Source organism: Elephas maximus, chromosome 5 (assembly GCF_024166365.1).
Source record: "Elephas maximus indicus isolate mEleMax1 chromosome 5, mEleMax1 primary haplotype, whole genome shotgun sequence".
Lineage (NCBI taxonomy): Eukaryota > Metazoa > Chordata > Mammalia > Proboscidea > Elephantidae > Elephas > Elephas maximus.
Window position 1 is genome coordinate 90,004,820 of NC_064823.1, and position 6,256 is coordinate 90,011,075.

Genomic DNA, 6,256 nt, shown 5'->3' on the forward strand with positions numbered 1-6,256 from the left:
CTGTGAGTATTAAATGAGCAACTCCAGTATTCAAAATAAGGCCTGATACTTGGTAAAGAATTAATAAAGGCTAAAAGCTTTTTAAGATTAACTGTATATTTAGCACTTTAATATCCAAGATACAAAGCCCAAGTTGACATTTCAGTGATTGGACTCCTTAGGAAAGCCCTCTGCTTAACGAGGAATCCTCAAGGAAATGGGAATATTTAATGTCTCCAATAAAATTTAGCAACATTTACATTTATTATTCTGTGTTTTGTTTTGTTTTTCCCCAAAAATGATGAAGTCGCTTCTTAAGAAAAAGCAAATTGAATAAAGACATGTTATTTAATGAAATTTGTATTTTTATTTGTAAATCTAGGATAGACAGTAAAGCTTACAACGTGATGTTTTCACAATTATGGGCAAGGATGACTGTATCTCAGTTGCCCTAGTTGCCACCTGATTAGTCTTAAGACACCTTATTAAGTCTAAAGTCTGCCCTCCCAATCTGTGTGTTCAGCATCCACTGATTCAACCAACCACAGATGGAAAATATTTGAGAAGGAAAAAAAGAAGTTTCCAAAAGCAAAACTTGAATTTGATGCACACTAAGCAATGGCCGACGGAAGTGATGTATAAGCATATCTTGCTGTAGCCGCACTCCATTTCACAGATCTTCAGTCTCTAGCCAACATGTGGTATTTAAGCATTGTTTGCCTGGTGTCTTGTTAATTCACTACTTGTGTTGTGTGCACTCATTGTTCACTAAGTTTGTTCTCTACTTGTGTTGTCTGCACCATTTGTTTCTGTGAAAAAATGGCTCCTAAAAATCAATTAACTGGTCAGAGGGTTAGTTTTTCAGTCTATTTTAAAAGTAAATTAGAAAATATCTGCAAAGTAGTACACTTAGAAAAGATGGAAAACAGTAGGCAGATAACCTAAAATTAACAGGAAAAATAAATTCTGTGACCAGTTTACACTCAAAAATATTATGAAATGAATAAAAGCTTATCCAAAAATATCAGCATATCATATTTTTCTGCAATAACCCATGCCTTCTAAGATTGTTTGCCAACTGCTCCATTCCCCTTGGGTATTCTCATTAGCTCTGTTATGGCATTTTTTAAAGATGTTGTTGTAAAAAAAAAAAAAAAAATTAGCATATCACTCTTACAAAAATACCTTGCTGGGGAGGGAGCTTTGGCAAACAAAGGTAGAAGGTATATATTATTTGCATAAAAATACAGTAAATCAGTTGTATACCATCAGTCCTTACAATAAAAATAGAAATAAGCTTTCAATATTTTTGGCTTAGGTTGCTTTAGGAAAAAGTGGCAAATGGGCTTATTAAAATTTGTACGAAAAGTTTTTCATTTATGTCTACTTATGCCTAGCAAATAAAATTCAAAAAAGATAAAAACAAAAATAACAGAAAAGTGTGGCTCTTTCCAATTTATTTTATACAAAATGGTAGCAATATAGAATATGGGAAGCCTCCACTGCCAACACACAGGTTGTGAACATTCCAAGCCAATGTACACTGTTTGGAGGGGAAGGTTTAACAATAGCAGCAACCATACTACTGAACATAAGAAGATTTACTTTTCAAGATGATCTAAAATTAGACAGCAATGTCTTCTTACTATTGTCCTCATCATTGAAGACTGAAGGAAAATAAAAACTGACATTATAAGTATTAAAAAAGAGGGAAGGAAGGGAGAAACCAAGAGGCTTTAACAACACTGCCATAGAGTCAAACCATCATACTCCAATATTTGCTTGCTTGATGGCAGCATTATTTTACTGAACTGCATGCAACTACATGTAGAAATACATCAAAGCAAAATGTCAAGGCAGTTATAAATCAAGATCCAAAGAAAACAAACAATTACCATAGGATGGGCAACTGTAAGTGGATGAACATTTACAAAAGAATGAATCAATACCTACATTTTTGGACTGTTTCCATTCAGGCCGATAAGTCTCAATTTAATTGCAAACTGTGCATTTTTGGTGGACTAGAGTTCTTCCAGTTCTTAATAAACTGCATGCTTGGAACAGAGAGGGTCATAATAAATCCTTCTACACATGAACTTTAAGTAGACAGCTGAAAATAAATTTATTACTTGTAAACATACACCAAAAAAAAAGAAAAACAAATTTTTTTTTTAATCTTTAAACAATCAGTGCTTCCAAAAGTGCTTATCTTCAATATCAGACTCTCTTCTTCCAGTCTCTGTCCTGTTCTCATAATCCACACAGTCACTCTTTTACTGTTTCTCTATATACTCCTTTATCTTGCTCTCTATCTCTTCCGTTATCTGTGGGGGAGTCTGGATCTTGAATTGCAAACTATTTCACAGGGTCTGCCTCTCAGGCTATGAGTCAGAATCCACAGGACAGAAACAGTTTTTTTTGTTTGTTTGTTAGCTTGTTTTTTTACTCCTCAGGCCACTGACAGCTGCTTGGGAGTGATGAAGGAAATCATCCAGGCTCATGTCATATCCATACTTGAAAACAGAAGAAACAGGTTAGGTATGTCAAAAATTTCAAATGGAATTGGAGTCCCTCCATTGTACTTATTATCAGTAGACAGAAAACCTACAGAAATGCAGTTATTAGGTCACAGAATGTAATTCTGGCATTGCTTAGAAGAAGGATTTCGATGCCTCAGTAATCAAAATGTACAACAGAGGATTTTCAAATCTTATTAAAAATCACCTCAATCACGAGGTGTCCTATTCAAATTTAATGACTTTTCCATTCAGTCTCTTTAATAATATTAATGTGTGAATGATTTTCTGCAACAGGTTAACTGAACTTTTTCCTTCCTTCAATTCTAGAAATGAATGTGAACCAACTCTGTCCCCTTAAGGTGAAATTAGGAACGTTTATGTTCTAGGTTTTCTTTCAAACTAAACTGTTGTTAATAAAAGATTTATGGAATTTGAAGGAAATGCAAGAAAACATGTCCTTCAGTAAGAATCTCAAGTCTATTCTACAGAGAGCCAACAATGCACAAAAGACGAAGGAAGACAAGAAGGGTAAGAAGAGCAACTGTGTACCTGAGTGCGAGGGAAGGCTGTAACCGTGGCTACTTCTAAGCATTACCACTGCGCTAATTTAATCTTCCTAGAGGGTATCTTTAGTTGGCTACTCACTTTTACTTACTAAACCTGATCCTTTTTCAAGTCAGCTTAAATGAATGCCCAGACATAAGGCTCAAAAACACAATTACACACTATTATATATAAAGAGTATGTGAATTTTATATAAGCATGAAATATACACATACTAACCAAAAAAATTACTACATATAGGTCAAAGAAATAATAGAGCTTGTTAAAAAGGGCAAGTATCCTTAGCAAAGGAATCTGGGAATGAAATACTATTTTGAAAAGCATCATCCATAAAAGACATTTTTAAAAAACATGAAGAGCATTTTGTCAACTGTGATCTCATTCTACGTAAGTCTGTAATTCCTTCTTGTGTGACTAACTGGGAAAAACTACTAATTTTATTTTTAATTGTCAGTTCAGAAGAAAGGCCTGGTGATTTACTTCTGAAAAATCATCCATGAAAATGCTATGGAACACAGTTCTATTCTGCCACATGTGGGTCGCCACCAGTTGAGTTGATTCTGGATCATTGAGACCCTATGTGTCAGGGTAAAACCATGTTCCATACAGTTTCCAATGGAAGTAGATCAGGAGGCCTTTCTTCCTGGGCACTTCTGGGTGGACTCAAACCACAAAACTTTTGGTTAGTACCCGAACATATTAGCCATCTGCACTACCCAGGGACTCCACTAGTCAGTTAAAATCCAAAAAGAAAAAAACAAATCCATTGCCATTGAGTCAATTCTGACTTACAGGGACACTATAGGAGAGAATATAACTGCCCCATAAGGTTCCTAAGGATGTAATCTATATGGGAGCATACAGCCATAACTTTCTCCTGAGAAGCGGTGGGTGGGTTCAATCAACTGACCTGTGGTTAAAACCCAAGTCATTGTCCTCTGTGCCACCAGGGCTCCTCATTAGTCAATTAGGATCTTCAAGTTGTTTTACTGGATGTTACATGCCCTAATATGGTTTAATTTTGAACCATTAATTTTTTTATGAGAATAAGGAAATAATAATGAAAACACATAGAAGTATTCCAAAGATAAGGCAGGTAAATATTGCTTTAATCAGCCCTCTCAAATATGTATGTTCTTTATCTTAGGAGGAACATAAAAGAATGTTTACTTGACTCAGTACACATTCAAGCAAGCAAAACAAACTTCCAACATTTTATATGGTACTTTAACAACCAAACTACCTGTCCAAGGCTATCAAACTAATATGAACATAAGGTAATCTTCCAACAAGTGCCAGGAGACAATTTCTACTATTTAAAACAAAGTAGTATTTTAAAAAAAAATGAATAAACTCTGTTCTATTAGCATAATTAACACCCAGAAGCCATACACTAGAAATTGTTGTATTCCTTAACATCAGTTTTTCATTCCCTAGCATCATTATACGAACCAGAGGCAGAGGAGAGGTGAAACAATTCATGTGGTTACCAGTTACAAAAAAATTTGATAAAAATAAAAGTAAATTAATGATTTGGGTGAATATCTGTCAACAAAATTAATGTGAATCATGTACCCTATGAAATTTAATTGAGTCCCAATATATAAAAAGCTTAGAAATACCCATTAGCAATATCAATTACATAATTATACACCCTCAATAATTGACATGGTAACTTTTCAAAGACCAGATCATTAAGCAAAATTGTTGTATGCAAAAATGGATGATGACCACATAAAATGGCTGGTGACTACAGCATTACATAACTGCCCCATTATATTGTTATAATTAACTGCCAAATTACATCATTACATAATGCACAAATCACATCATTACATAACTGCAAAATTACACCATTAAGTTACTGCCAAACCACTGAGAATTGTGACCCAGCCAAGCTGACCTATAACTTTAACCATCGAATCCAGTGTTACCCTGACCTCGCACCTCTCCTTCATTACTGCCAGATGTACGTAGTTAATGCTCAAAATAATCAGTTAGATTTTTTTTTACTATTTTGGGTCATAAATGCAAAAAGTCAGATATGTGGTAGACGATAAATGAGGAGAATGTGTAACTGCAGACTAAAACAGAGAAAGAAAATATACTAGGTAGTATATATCTAGCTTTACATAGGAGTCCTATATAGGAATTATATAAATTGCCTAAACTTCAGCAGTAAGTTTGTCATTTTGTCAGTAAAATAAATATAGTCTATCTAAATAATCCAAAGGGACACGATCATTTTAAATAAAAACAAGTTATAAGTTGCTCCATAACACCCTGATTAAGATATGAAATGGTCCACCATTCAACATAATCTGATATTTCTGACATTTAAATTAACTACAGAATTCTAAGTAGTTCCCTCATACTTTTGCCTCCTCGAGCACTTACTACTCATTTATCTCTTATTTCATGTGGTACTGGATAATGACTTGAGTAAGAGGGATGGGCTTGAAGATGTGGAGCATGAAGTTGATATCATGGATGATGTGGAGGCTGTCCCATTCCTGGAAAAGTGGGCTAAAAAAAAAAAAGAGAACCACTTCGATAAGAATCTACCAGGAGGCGGAGCCAAAATGGTGACTTTGTCACACTCACCGTAGCATCCTTCTGCACCAAAGACCCAAAAAGCCGAGCAAAGCAGATGCGGGTAACAATCCACAAATCCTGAATATCAAAAAAGAAAGTCTAAGGACTGAACCAAACACCAGTTGGAAGGAATAAGGAAACCAATGAAAGAAAAGTAACACAGAACAGAGAGGCTCAGCCAGTCATCCTAGCCTCTTGCAGATGACTTAGGAGAAAGCCAGCATCTACCTTGGATGAAGAAAATAGAAAGGTAACTTCACAACTTTACCAAAAGGGACAGAGAACATCTATAGATCTGCATAAAAAGTAGCAGAGAAAGGGAGGGTGCTAGATAAGAACTGGAGATACTCAGGAATGCCGTCCCTTGAACACAGGGGTGAGTGTGTGCATGAGGCAGTGGACTCAAGGATTGTCAGCAGAAGCTCTGTCATTCAACAGTTCCCTGGGCAGTCCCCCCAAATTTGCACTTGAAATACAATGCACCCCGCTTGCTGGATGCAGTGGACACAAGGTGCCCTAGCACCTGCATATCCTAGCTGGAAGAACACACACCCACACACTGTATCCTGATCTGAGGCTGTAGAGAGTCCCCTACCTCA